The sequence below is a fragment of the Oncorhynchus masou genome, chromosome 16 (genome assembly GCF_036934945.1).
Source record: "Oncorhynchus masou masou isolate Uvic2021 chromosome 16, UVic_Omas_1.1, whole genome shotgun sequence".
Classification (NCBI taxonomy): Eukaryota; Metazoa; Chordata; class Actinopteri; order Salmoniformes; family Salmonidae; genus Oncorhynchus; species Oncorhynchus masou.
Genome location: NC_088227.1, coordinates 36,688,645 through 36,703,896, shown reverse-complemented (window position 1 = coordinate 36,703,896; position 15,252 = coordinate 36,688,645). Strand labels below are relative to the sequence as shown.

The window sequence follows — 15,252 nt, the reverse complement described above, 5'->3', positions numbered from 1 at the left end:
TAAGAGTGGTGGGTGAAGACAGAGAGAGTGAACTGGATGGGTTTTATGTGTTTGAGAGCTTTAAAGTGGGAACGTTGCCTTGGGATGCATTGAGTACTGTGTCCTGTATCTAGACAATAAGGTCTCTTTTCTCCCTCTCTCACTTATTAAACAGCAGCACAGGCCCTCAGCCATTGGCCAACAGTATGTCCCCGAGACTAAACACCATGGCAACATCCATTGAAAAGGCCGGTAACTTGTTCCAAGGTCCCACCCATTTTGGCTCCCTCTGCTCCTCCCAGCATGTTTGGTTGAGAAAGTGTATAGAAATCAAAAAGACTATATATCTCTCTCTCTCTTTATCTCTCTCTCGCTCTGTAACGAGAGTCAGGAAGCAAGTTCAGGGAGTGTTTTAATCAAATAAAAAGAACATAAGACAAAACAAGAAACACTAACAGAACACAGACCAGGAACAATGACGCCTGGGGAAGGAACCAAAGGGAGTGATATACAGTTGAAGTCGGATGTTTACGTACACCTTAGCAAAATACATTTAAACTCAGTTGTTCACATTTCCTGACATTTAATCCGAGTAAACATTCCCTGTCTTAGGTCAGTTAGGATCACAACTTTATTTTAAGAATGTGAAATGTCAGAATAATAGTAGAGAGAATGATTTATTTCAGTTCTCATTTCTTTCATTACATTCCCAATGGGTCAGAAGTTTACATAGACACAGTTAGTATTTGGTAGCATTACCTTTAAATTGTTTAACTTGGGTCAAACGTTTCAGGAATCCTTCCACAAGCTTCCCACAATAAGTTGGATGAATGTTGTCCCATTCCTCCTGACAGAGCTGGTGTAACTGAGTCAGGTTTGTAGACCTCCTTTCTCGCACACGCTTTTTCAGTTCTGCCCACAAATCTTCTATAGGATTGAGGTCAGGGCTTTGTGATGGCCACTCCAATACCTTGGACTTGGGTGTCCTTAAGCCATTTTGACACAACTTTGGAGGTAAGCTTGAGGTCATTGTCCATTTGGAAGACCCATTTGCAACCAAGCTTCAATATATCCACATCATTTTCCTCCTCATGAAGCCATCTATTTTGTGAAGTGCACCAGTCCCTCCTGCAGCAAACCACCCACACAGCACGATGATGCCACCCCCGTGCTTCACCGTTGGGATGGTGTTCTTCGGCTTGCAAGCATCCTCATTTTTCATCCAAACATAACGATGGTCATTATGGCCAAACAGTTCTATTTTTGTTTCATCAGACCAGAGGACATTTCTCCAAAAAGTACGATCTTTGTCCCCATGTGCAGTTGCAAACCGTAGTCTGGCTTTTTTATGGCAGTTTTGGAGCAGTGGCTTCTTCCTTGCTGAGCGGCCTTTCAGGTTATGTCGATATAGGACTCGATTTACTGTGGATGTAGATACTTTTGTACCTGTTTCCTCCAGCATCTTCACAAGGTCCTTTGCTGTTGTTCTGGGATTGATTTGCACTGTTCACACCAAAGAGCACTTGTCCTTCCTGAGAGGTATGACGGCTGTATGGTCCCATGGTCTTTATACTTGCGTCATATTGTTTGTACAGATTAATGTGGTACCTTCAGGCATGTGGAAATTATTCACAAGAATGAATTAGACTTGTGGAAGTCTACAATTTTTTATTCTGAGGTCTTTGCTAATTTCTTTTGATTTTCCCATGATGCCAAGCAAAGAGACACTGAGTTTGAAGGTAGGCCTTGAAATTCATCTGCCGAAATTGTTGCCACCCCTATTACTAGCCTGTTCAACCTCACTTTCATGTCATCTGAGATTCCCAAAGATCGGAAAGCAGCTGCGGTCAACCCCCTCTTCGAAGGGGGGGACACTTGACCCAAACTGCTATAGACCTACATCTATCCTACCCTGCCTTTTTAAGGTCTTCGAAAGCCAAGTCAACAAACAGATTACCGACCATCTCGAATCTCACAATACCTTCTCTGCTATGCAATCTGGTTTCAGAGCTGGTCATGGGTGCACATCAGCCACGCTCAAGGTCATAAACAATATCTTAACCGCCATCAATAAGAAACATTACTGTGCAGCTGTATTCATTGATCTGGCCAAGGCTTTCGACTCTGTCAATCACCACATCCTCATCGACAGACTCGACAGCCTTGGTTTCTCAAATGATTGCCTCGCCTGGTTCACCAACTACTTCTCTAATAGAGTTCAGTGTGTCAAATCGGAGGGTCTGCTGTCCGGACCTCTGGCAGTCTCTATGGGGGTGCCACAGGGTTCAATTCTTGGACCGACTCTCTTCTCTGTATACATCCATGATGTCGCTCTTGCTGCTGGCGAGTCTCTGATCCACCTCTACGCAGACGGCACCATTCTGTATAATTCTGGCCCTTCTTTGGACACTTTGTTAACCATTCAGGCAAGCTTCAATGCCATACAACTCACCTTCCGTGGCCTCCAATTGCTCTTAAATACAAGTAAAACTAAATGCATTCTCTTCAACCGATCGCTGCATGCACCTGCCCGCCTGTCCAACATCACTACTCTGGACGGCTCTGACTTAGAATATGTGGACAACTACAAATACCTAGGTGTCTGGTTAGACTGTAACCTCTCCTTCCAGACCCACATCAAACATCTCCAATCCAAATTTAAATCTAGAATTGGCTTCCTATTTAGCAACAATGCATACTTCACTCATGCTGCCAAACATACCCTTGTAAAACTGACCATCCTACCAATCCTCGCCTTCGGCGATGTCATTTACAAAATAGCCTCCAATACCCTACTCAACAAATTGGATGCAGTCTATCACAGTGCAATCAGTTTTGTCACCAAAGCCCCATATACTACCCACCATTGCGACCTGTACTCTCGAGTTGGCTGGCCCTCGCTTCATACTCGTTGCCAAACCCACTGGCTCGATGTCATCTACAAGAACCTGCTAGGTAAAGTCCCCCCTTATCTCAGCTCGCTGGTCACCATAGCATCACCCACCTGTAGCACGCGCTCCAGCAGGTATATCTCTCTGGTCACCCCCAAAACCAATTCTTTCTTTGGCCGCCTCTCCTTCCAGTTCTCTGCTGCCAATGACTGGAACGAACTACAAAAATATCTGAAACTGGAAACACTTATCTCCCTCACTAGCTTTAAGCACCAACTGTCAGAGAAGCTCACAGATTACTGCACCTGTACATAGCCCACCTATAATTTAGCCCAAACAACTACCTCTTTCCCTACTGTATTTATTTTATTTATTTATTTATTTTGCTCCTTTGCACCCCATTATTTGTATTTCTACTTTGCACATTCTCCACTGCAAATCTACCATTCCAGTGTTTTTCTTGCTATATTGTATTTACTTTGTCACCATGGCCTTTTTTTGCCTTTACCTCCCTTATCTCACCTCATTTGCTCACATTGTATATAGACTTGTTTCTACTGTATTATTGACTGTATGATTGTTTTACTCCATGTGTAACTCTGTGTTGTTGTATGTGTAGTCCTGCTTTGCTTTATCTTGGCCAGGTCGCAACTGTAAATGAGAACTTGTTCTCAACTTGCCTACCTGGTTAAATAAAGGTGAAATAAATAAATAAAATAAATACATCCGCAGGTACATCTCCAATTTACTCAGCCTATCAGAAACTTCTAAAGCCATGACATCATTTTATGGAATTTTCCAAGCTATTTAAAGGCACAGTGAACTTTGTGCATGTAATCTTCTGACCCACTGGAATTGTGATACAGTGAATTACGAGTGAAATCATCTGTCTGTAAACAATTGTTGGAAAATTACTTGTGTCATGCACAAAGTAGGTGTCCTAACCGACTTACCAAAACTATAGTTTGTAAACAAGACATTTGTGGAGCGGTTGAAAAACAAGTTTTAATGACTCCAACCTCAGTTTATGTAAACTTACGACTTCAACTGTATATAGGGAAGATAATCAGGGAAGTGATGGAGTCCAGGTGAGTCTGATGATGTGCAGGTGCGAGTAATGATGGTGACAGGTGTGTGCTATAACGAGCTGATTGGTGACCTAGAGGCCGAGAGGGAGCACATGTGACACTCTTTATATCTCCTCCTCTGTCTCTCCCTCTTGTATATATCTCCCTCTCTTTATATCTCTCTCCCTTTCTTTATATCTCTCTCCCTCTCTTTATATCTCTCCCTCTCTAATTATCTCCCTCTCTTTATATCTCTCTCCTTCTCTTTATATCTATCTCCCTCTCTTTATTTCTCTCTCCCTCTCTTTATATCTCCCTCTCTTTATATCCCTCTACTCTTTATATCTCTCCCTCTCTTTATATCTCTCTCCTTCTCTTTATATCTCCCTCTCTTATTATCTCCCTCATTATATCTCTCTCCCTCTCTTTTTATCTCTCTTCATCTCTTTATATCTCTCTCCTTCTCTTTATATCTCTCTCTCCCTCTCTTTATATCTATCTCCCTCTCTTTATATCTCTATCACTCTCTTTATATCTCCCTCTCTTTATATCTCTATCCTTCTCTTTATATCTCTCTCCCTCTCTTTATATCTCTCTCCCTCTCTTTATATCTCCCTCTCCTTCTCTTTATATCTCTCTCCCTCTCTTTTTATCTCCCTCTCTTTATATCTCCCTGTCTTTATATCTCTCTCCTTCTCTTTATCTCTCTCCCTCTCTTTATATATCCCTCTCTTTATATCTCTCCCTCTTTATCTCTCCCTCTTTATATCTCTCTCCCTCTCTTTTTATCTCCCTCTCTTTATATCTCCCTCTCTTTATATCTCTCTACTTCTCTTTATATCTCCCTCTCTTATTATCTCCCTCTTCATATCTCTCTCCTTCTCTTTATCTCTCTCCTTCTCTTTCATGTCTCCCTCTATTTTTATCTCTCTCCATCTCTTTATATCTCTCTCCTTCTCTTTATATCTCTCTCTCCCTCGCTTTATATCTATCTCCCTCTCTTTAAATCTCTATCACTCTCTTTATATCTCCCTCTCTTTATATCTCTATCCTTCTCTTTATATCTCTCTCACTCTCTTTATATCTCTCTCCCTCTCTTTATATCTCCCTCTCCTTCTCTTTATATCTCTCTCCCTCTCTTTTTATCTCCCTCTCTTTATATCTCCCCCTCTTTATCTCTCACTCTTTATATCTCTATCCTTCTCTTTATATCTCTCTACTTCTCTTTATATCTCTCTCCCTCTCTTTATATCTCCCTCCCTTTATATCTCTCTCCCTCTCTTTATATCTCCCTCTCCTTCTCTTTATATCTCCCTCGCTCTCTTTATATCTCCCTCTCCTTCTCTTTATATCTCTCTCCCTCTCTTTATATCTCTCCCTCTCTTTATATCTCCCTCTCCTTCACTTTATATCTCTCTCCCTCTCTTTATATCTCCCTCTCCTTCTCTTTATATCTCCCTCCCTCTCTTTATATCTCCCTCTCTTTATATCTCCCTCTCTTTATATCTCTCTCCCTCTCTTTATATCTCTCTCTCTCTCTCTTTATATCTCTCTCCTTCTCTTTATATCTCTCTCCCTCTCTTTATATCTCCCTCTCTTTATATCTCCCTCTCCTTCTCTTTATATCTCCCTCCCTCTCTTTATATCTCCCTCTCCTTCTCTTTATATCTCCACTCCCTCTATTTATATCTCCTTCTCTTTATATCTCTCTCCTTCTCTTTCATGTCTCCCTCTATTTTTATCTCTCTCCATCTCTTTATATCTCTCTCCTTCTCTTTATATATCTCTCTCCCTCGCTTTATATCTATCTCCCTCTCTTTAAATCTCTCTCCCTCTCTTTATATCTCTCTCTCTCTCTTTATATCTCTCTCCTTCTCTTTATATCTCTCTCCCTCTCTTTATATCTCCCTCTCTTTATATCTCCCTCTCCTTCTCTTTATATCTCCCTCCCTCTCTTTATATCTCCCTCTCCTTCTCTTTATATCTCCACTCCCTCTATTTATATCTCCCTCTCTTTATATCTCTCTCCCTCTCTTTATATCTCCCTCTCCTTCTCTTTATATCTCTCTCCCTCTCTTTATATCTCCCTCTCTTTATATCTCTCTCTTTATATCTCTCTCCTTCTCTTTATATCTTTCTCCCTCTCTTTATATCTCTCCTACTCTTTATATCTATCTCCCTCTCTTTATATCTCCCTCCCTCTCTTTATATCTCTCTCTCTCTTTATATCTCTCTCCGTCTCTTTATATCTCCCTCTCTTTATATCTCCCTCCCTCTCTTTATATCTCTCTCCCTCTATTTATATCTCCATCTCTTTATATCTCTCTCCCTCTCTTTATACTCTCTTTATATCTCTCCCCCTCTCTGTATATCTCCCTCTCTTTATATCTCTCTCCCTCTCTTTATATCTCCCTCTCTTTATATCTCCCTCCCTCTCTTTATATCTCTCTCCCTCTATTTATATCTCCCTCTATTTATATCTCTCCCCCTCTCTTTATCCTCTCTTTATATCTCTCCCCCTCTCTTTATATCTCCCTCTCTTTATATCTCTCTCCCTCTCTTTATCCTCTCTTTATATATCACTCCCTCTCTTTATATCTCCATCTCTTTATATCTCCCTTCCTCTCTTTATATCTCCCTCTCTTTATATCTCTCTCCCTCTCTTTATATCTCTCTCCCTCTCTTTATATCTCCCTCTCCTTCTCTTTATATCTCTCTCCCTCTCTTTCTCTCTCTCTCTCTTTATATCTCTCTCCCTCTCTTTATATCTCCCTCCCTCTCTTTCTCTCTCTCTCTCTTTATATCTCTCTCCCTCTCTTTATATTCTTTATATCTCTATCCCTCTCTTTATATCTCACTCCCTCTCTTTATATCTCCATCTCTTTATATCTCCCTCCCTCTCTTTATATCTCCATCTCTTTATATCTCCCTCCCTCTCTTAATATCTCCCTCTCTTTATATCTCTCTCCCTCTCTTTAAATCTCCCTCTCCTTCTCTTTATATCTCTCTCCCTCTCTTTATATCTCCCTCTCTTTATATCTCTCTCTCTTTATATCTCTCCTTCTCTTTATATCTCTCTCCCTCTCTTTATATCTCCCTCCCTCTCTTTATCTCTCTCTCTCTCTTTATATCTCTCTCCCTCTCTCTTTATATCTCTCTCCTCTCTTTATATCTCCCTCTCTTTATATCTCCCTCCCTCTCTTTATATCTCTCTACCTCTATTTATATCTCCCTCTCTTTATATCTCTCTCCCTCTCTTTATACTCTCTTTATATCTCTCCCCCTCTCTTTATATCTCCCTCTCTTTATATCTCTCTCCCTCTCTTTATATCTCCCTCTCTTTATATCTCTCTCCCTCTCTTTATATCTCCCTCTCTTTATATCTCCCTCCCTCTCTTTATATCTCTCTCCCTCTATTTATATCTCCCTCTATTTATATCTCTCTCCCTCTCTTTATCCTCTCTTTATATCTCTCCCCCTCTCTTTATATCTCCATCTCTTTATATCTCCCTCCCTCTCTTTATATCTCCCTCTCTTTATATCTCTCTCCCTCTCTTTATATCTCCCTCTCTTTATATCTCTCTCTCTTTATATCTCTCTCCTTCTCTTTATATCTTTCTCCCTCTCTTTATATCTCTCCTTCTCTTTATATCTCTCTCCCTCTCTTTATATCTCCCTCCCTCTCTTTATCTCTCTCTCTCTCTTTATATCTCTCTCCCTCTCTTTATATCTCCCTCTCTTTATATCTCCCTCCCTCTCTTTATATCTCTCTACCTCTATTCATATCTCCCTCTCTTTATATCTCTCTCCCTCTCTTTATACTCTCTTTATATCTCTCCCCCTCTCTTTATATCTCCCTCTCTTTATATCTCTCCCCCTCTCTTTATATCTCCATCTCTTTATATCTCCCTCCCTCTCTTTATATCTCCCTCTCTTTATATCTCTCTCCCTCTCTTTATATCTCTCTCCCTCTTTATATCTCACTCTCTTTTTATCTCCCTCTTTATATCTCTCTTCCTCTCTTTATATCTCCCTCTCTTTATATCTCTCTCACTCTCTTTATATCCCTCTCCCTCTCTTTATCTCTCTCATCCTCTCTTTATATCTTTCTCCCTCTTTATATCTCTCTCCCTCTCTTTATATATCCCTCCCTGTCTTTATATCTCCCTCTCTTTATATCTCACTCTCTTTATATCTCTCTCCTTCTCTTTATATCTCCTTCTCTTTATATCTCTCCCTCTCTTTATATCTCTCCCTCTCTTTATATTCTTTATTTCTCTCTCCCTCTCTTTATATCTCACTCCCTCTCTTTATATCTCCATCTCTTTATATCTCCCTCCCTCTCTTTATATCTCCATCTCTTTATATCTCCCTCCCTCTCTTTATATCTCCCTCTCTTTATATCTCTCTCCCTCTCTTTAAATCTCCCTCTCCTTCTCTTTATATCTCTCTCCCTCTCTTTATATCTCCCTCTCTTTATATCTCTCTCTCTTTATATCTCTCTCCCTCTCTTTATATCTCTCTCCCTCTCTTTATATCTCCCTCTCTTTATATCTCCCTCCCTCTCTTTATATCTCTCTACCTCTATTTATATCTCCCTCTCTTTATATCTCTCTCCCTCTCTTTATACTCTCTTTATATCTCTCCCCCTCTCTTTATATCTCCCTCTCTTTATATCTCTCTCCCTCTCTTTATATCTCCCTCTCTTTATATCTCTCTCCCTCTCTTTATATCTCCCTCTCTTTATATCTCCCTCCCTCTCTTTATATCTCTCTCCCTCTATTTATATCTCCCTCTATTTATATCTCTCTCCCTCTCTTTATCCTCTCTTTATATCTCTCCCCCTCTCTTTATATCTCCATCTCTTTATATCTCCCTCCCTCTCTTTATATCTCCCTCTCTTTATATCTCTCTCCCTCTCTTTATATCTCCCTCTCTTTATATCTCTCTCTCTTTATATCTCTCTCCTTCTCTTTATATCTTTCTCCCTCTCTTTATATCTCTCCTTCTCTTTATATCTCTCTCCCTCTCTTTATATCTCCCTCCCTCTCTTTATCTCTCTCTCTCTCTTTATATCTCTCTCCCTCTCTTTATATCTCTCTCCCTCTCTTTATATCTCCCTCTCTTTATATCTCCCTCCCTCTCTTTATATCTCTCTACCTCTATTTATATCTCCCTCTCTTTATATCTCTCTCCCTCTCTTTATACTCTCTTTATATCTCTCCCCCTCTCTTTATATCTCCCTCTATTTATATCTCTCTCCCTCTCTTTATATCTCCCTCTCTTTATATCTCCCTCCCTCTCTTTATATCTCCCTCTCTTTATATCTCCCTCCCTCTCTTTATATCTCTCTCCCTCTATTTATATCTCCCTCTATTTATATCTCTCTCCCTCTCTTTATCCTCTCTTTATATCTCTCCCCCTCTCTTTATATCTCCATCTCTTTATATCTCCCTCCCTCTCTTTATATCTCCCTCTCTTTATATCTCTCTCCCTCTCTTTATATCTCTCTCCCTCTTTATATCTCACTCTCTTTTTATCTCCCTCTTTATATATCCCTCCCTGTCTTTATATCTCCCTCTCTTTATATCTCACTCTCTTTATATCTCTCTCCTTCTCTTTATATCTCCTTCTCTTCATATCTCTCCCTCTCTTTATATCTCTCCCTCTCTTTATATTCTTTATTTCTCTCTCCCTCTCTTTATATCTCACTCCCTCTCTTTATATCTCCATCTCTTTATATCTCCCTCCCTCTCTTTATATCTCCATCTCTTTATATCTCCCTCCCTCTCTTTATATCTCCCTCTCTTTATATCTCTCTCCCTCTCTTTAAATCTCCCTCTCCTTCTCTTTATATCTCTCTCCCTCTCTTTATATCTCCCTCTCTTTATATCTCTCTCTCTTTATATCTCTCTCCTTCTCTTTATATCTCTCTCCCTCTCTTTATATCTCTCCCTCTCTTTATATCCCCCTCTCTTTATATCTCCCTCCCTCTCTTTATATCTCTCTCCCTCTATTTATATCTCCCTCTCTTTATATCTCTCTCCCTCTCTTTATACTCTCTTTATATCTCTCCCCCTCTCTTTATATCTCCCTCTCTTTATATCTCTCTCCCTCTCTTTATATCTCCCTCTCTTTATATCTCTCTCCCTCTCTTTATATCTCCCTCTCTTTATATCTCCCTCCCTCTCTTTATATCTCTCTCCCTCTATTTATATCTCCCTCTATTTATATCTCTCTCCCTCTCTTTATCCTCTCTTTATATCTCTCCCCTCTTTATATCTCCCTCTCTTTATATCTCTCTCACTCTCTTTATCCTCTCTTTATATATCATCCCTCTCTTTATATCTCCATCTCTTTATATCTCCCTCCCTCTCTTTATATCTCCCTCTCTTTATATCTCTCTCCCTCTCTTTATATCTCTCTCCCTCTTTATATCTCACTCTCTTTTTATCTCCCTCTTTATATCTCTCTTCCTCTCTTTATATCTCCCTCTCTTTATATCTCTCTCACTCTCTTTATATCCCTCTCCCTCTCTTTATCTCTCTCATCCTCTCTTTATATCTTTCTCCCTCTTTATATCTCTCTCCCTCTCTTTATATATCGCTCCCTGTCTTTATATCTCCCTCTCTTTATATCTCCCTCTCTTTATATCTCCTTCTCTTTATATCTCTCCCTCTCTTTATATCTCTCCCTCTCTTTATATCACGTTCCCTCTTTATATCTCTCTCCCTCTCTTTATATCTCCCTCCCTCTCTTTATATCTCCCTCTCTTTATATCTCTCTCCCTCTATTTATATCTCTCTCCTTCTCTTTATATCTCCCTCCCTCTCTTTATATCTCCATCTCTTTATATCTCCCTCCCTCTCTTTATATCTCCCACTCTTTATATCTCTCTCCCTCTCTTTAAATCTCCCTCTCCCTCTCTTTATATCTCTCTCCCTCTCTTTATATCTCTCTCCCTCTCTTTATATCTCCCTCTCCTTCTCTTTATATCTCTCTCCCTCTCTTTCTCTCTCTCTCTTTATATCTCTCTCCCTCTCTTTATATCTCCCTCCCTCTCTTTCTCTCTCTCTCTCTTTATATCTCTCTCCCTCTCTTTATATTCTTTATATCTCTCTCCCTCTCTTTATATCTCACTCCCTCTCTTTATATCTCCATCTCTTTATATCTCCCTCCCTCTCTTTATATCTCCATCTCTTTATATCTCCCTCCATCTCTTAATATCTCCCTCTCTTTATATCTCTCTCCCTCTCTTTAAATCTCCCTCTCCTTCTCTTTATATCTCTCTCCCTCTCTTTATATCTCCCTCTCTTTATATCTCTCTCTCTTTATATCTCTCCTTCTCTTTATATCTCTCTCCCTCTCTTTATATCTCCCTCCCTCTCTTTATCTCTCTCTCTCTCTTTATATCTCTCTCCCTCTCTTTATATCTCTCTCCCTCTCTTTATATCTCCCTCTCTTTATATCTCCCTCCCTCTCTTTATATCTCTCTACCTCTATTTATATCTCCCTCTCTTTATATCTCTCTCCCTCTCTTTATACTCTCTTTATATCTCTCCCCCTCTCTTTATATCTCCCTCTCTTTATATCTCTCTCCCTCTCTTTATATCTCCCTCTCTTTATATCTCTCTCCCTCTCTTTATATCTCCCTCTCTTTATATCTCCCTCCCTCTCTTTATATCTCTCTCCCTCTATTTATATCTCCCTCTATTTATATCTCTCTCACTCTCTTTATCCTCTCTTTATATCTCTCCCCCTCTCTTTATATCTCCATCTCTTTATATCTCCCTCCCTCTCTTTATATCTCCCTCTCTTTATATCTCTCTCCCTCTCTTTATATCTCTCTCCCTCTTTATATCTCACTCTCTTTTTATCTCCCTCTTTATATCTCTCTTCCTCTCTTTATATCTCCCTCTCTTTATATCTCTCTCACTCTCTTTATATCCCTCTCCCTCTCTTTATCTCTCTCATCCTTTCTTTATATCTTTCTCCCTCTTTTTATCTCTCTCCCTCTCTTTATATATCCCTCCCTGTCTTTATATCTCCCTCTCTTTATATCTCCCTCTCTTTATATCTCCTTCTCTTTATATCTCTCCCTCTCTTTATATCTCTCCCTCTCTTTATATTCTTTATATCTCTCTCCCTCTCTTTATATCTCACTCCCTCTCTTTATATCTCCCTCTCTCTCTTTATATCTCCATCTCTTTATATCTCCCTCCCTCTCTTTATATCTCCCTCTCTTTATATCTCTCTCCCTCTCTTTAAATCTCCCTCTCCTTCTCTTTATATCTCTCTCCCTCTCTTTATATCTCCCTCTCTTTATATCTCTCTCTCTTTATATCTCTCTCCTTCTCTTTATATCTCTCTCCCTCTCTTTATATCTCTCCTTCTCTTTATCTCTCTCCCTCTCTTTATATCTCCCTCCCTCTCTTTATCTCTCTCTCTCTTTATATCTCTCTCCCTCTCTTTATATCTCTCTCCCTCTCTTTATATCCCCCTCTCTTTATATCTCCCTCCCTCTCTTTATATCTCTCTCCCTCTATTTATATCTCCCTCTCTTTATATCTCTCTCCCTCTCTTTATACTCTCTTTATATCTCTCCCCCTCTCTTTATATCTCCCTCTCTTTATATCTCTCTCCCTCTCTTTATATCTCCCTCTCTTTATATCTCCCTCCCTCTCTTTATATCTCTCTCCCTCTATTTATATCTCCCTCTATTTATATCTCTCTCCCTCTCTTTATCCTCTCTTTATATCTCTCCCCCTCTCTTTATATCTCCCTCTCTTTATATCTCTCTCACTCTCTTTATCCTCTCTTTATATATCACTCCCTCTCTTTATATCTCCATCTCTTTATATCTCCCTCCCTCTCTTTATATCTCCCTCTCTTTATATCTCTCTCCCTCTCTTTATATCTCTCTCCCTCTTTATATCTCACTCTCTTTTTATCTCCCTCTTTATATCTCTCTTCCTCTCTTTATATCTCCCTCTCTTTATATCTCCCTCCCTCTCTTTATATCTCTCTCCCTCTATTTATATCTCCCTCTATTTATATCTCTCTCCCTCTCTTTATCCTCTCTTTATATCTCTCCCCCTCTCTTTATATCTCCCTCTCTTTATATCTCTCTCACTCTCTTTATCCTCTCTTTATATCTCTCCCCCTCTCTTTATATCTCCCTCTCTTTATATCTCTCTCCCTCTCTTTATATCTCCCTCTCTTTATATCTCCCTCCCTCTCTTTATATCTCTCTCCCTCTATTTATATCTCCCTCTATTTATATCTCTCTCCCTATCTTTATCCTCTCTTTATATCTCTCCCCCTCTCTTTATATCTCCCTCTCTTTATCTCTCTCACTCTCTTTATCCTCTCTTTATATATCACTCCCTCTCTTTATATCTCCATCTCTTTATATCTCCCTCCCTCTCTTTATATCTCCCTCTCTTTATATCTCTCTCCCTCTCTTTATATCTCTCTCCCTCTTTATATCTCACTCTCTTTTTATCTCCCTCTTTATATCTCTCTTCCTCTCTTTATATCTCCCTCTCTTTATATCTCTCTCACTCTCTTTATATCCCTCTCCCTCTCTTTATCTCTCTCATCCTCTCTTTATATCTTTCTCCCTCTTTATATCTCTCTCCCTCTCTTTATATATCCCTCCCTGTCTTTATATCTCCCTCTCTTTATATCTCCCTCTCTTTATATCTCCTTCTCTTTATATCTCTCCCTCTCTTTATATCTCTCCCTCTCTTTATATCACGTTCCCTCTTTATATCTCTCTCCCTCTCTTTATATCTCCCTCCCTCTCTTTATATCTCCCTCTCTTTATATCTCTCTCCCTCTATTTATATCTCCTTCTCTTTATATCTCCTTCTCTTTATATCTCTCTCCCTCTCTTTATATCTCCCTCTCTTTATATCTCTCTCCCTCTCTTTATATCTCTCTCCTTCTCTTTATATCTCCCTCCCTCTCTTTATATCTCCATCTCTTTATATCTCCCTCCCTCTCTTTATATCTCCCACTCTTTATATCTCTCTCCCTCTCTTTAAATCTCCCTCTCCTTCTCTTTATATCTCTCTCCCTCTCTTTATACTCTCTTTATATCTCTCCCCCTCTCTTTATATCTCCCTCTCTTTATATCTCTCTCCCTCTCTTTATATCTCCCTCTCTTTATATCTCTCTCCCTCTCTTCATATCTCCCTCTCTTTATATCTCCCTCCCTCTCTTTATATCTCTCTCCCTCTCTTTATCCTCTCTTTATTTCTCTCCCCCTCTCTTTATATCTCCCTCTCTTTATATCTCTCTCACTCTCTTTATCCTCTCTTTATATATCACTCCCTCTCTTTATATCTCCATCTCTTTATATCTCCCTCCCTCTCTTTATATCTCCCTCTCTTTATATCTCTCTCCCTCTCTTTATATCTCTCTCCCTCTTTATATCTCACTCTCTTTTTATCTCCCTCTTTATATCTCTCTTCCTCTCTTTATATCTCACTCTCTTTATATCCCTCTCCCTCTCTTTATCTCTCTCATCCTCTCTTTATATCTTTCTCCCTCTTTATATCTCTCTCCCTCTCTTTATATATCCCTCCCTGTCTTTATATCTCCCTCTCTTTATATCTCCCTCTCTTTATATCTCCTTTTCTTTATATCTCTCCCTCTCTTTATATCTCTCCCTCTCGTTATATCACGTTCCCTCTTTATATCTCTCTCCCTCTCTTTATATCTCCCTCCCTCTCTTTATATCTCCCTCTCTTTATATCTCTCTCCCTCTATTTATATCTCCTTCTCTTTATATCTCCTTCTCTTTATATCTCTCTCCCTCTCTTTATATCTCCCTCTCTTTATATCTCTCTCCCTCTCTTTATATCTCTCTCCTTCTCTTTATATCTCTCTCCCTCTCTTTATAACTCCTTCTCTTTATATCTCCCTCCCTCTCTTTATATCTCTCTCCCTCTCTTTATATCTCTCTCCCTCTTTATATCTCTCTCCCTCTCTTTATATCTCTCTCCTTCTCTTTATATCTCTCTCCCTCTCTTTATATCTCTCTCTCTCTTTATATATCTCTCCCTCTGTTTATCTCTCTCCCTCCTTATATCTCTCACCCTCCTTATATCTCTCTCCCTATTTATATCTCTCTCCCTCTCTTTATATCTCTCTCCCTCCCTATATCTCTCTCCCTCTTTAAATCTCTCTCCCTCTCTTTATATCTCCCTCTCTTTATATCTCTCCCTCTCTTTATATCTCTCCTTCTCTTTATATCTCTCCCTCTCTTTATATCTCTCTCACTCTCTTTATATCTCCCTCCCTCTCTT

The 15,252-nt window shown here is 39.6% G+C and overlaps 1 protein-coding gene across 1 annotated transcript in view; it reads right to left on the bottom strand.

The window, feature by feature from the left end:
* LOC135557918 (forkhead box protein N3-like) overlaps positions 1–15,252 on the bottom strand; it is a 122,774-nt gene that overhangs the window by 70,126 nt on the left and 37,396 nt on the right. The gene's annotated exons all lie outside the window — the stretch shown is intronic.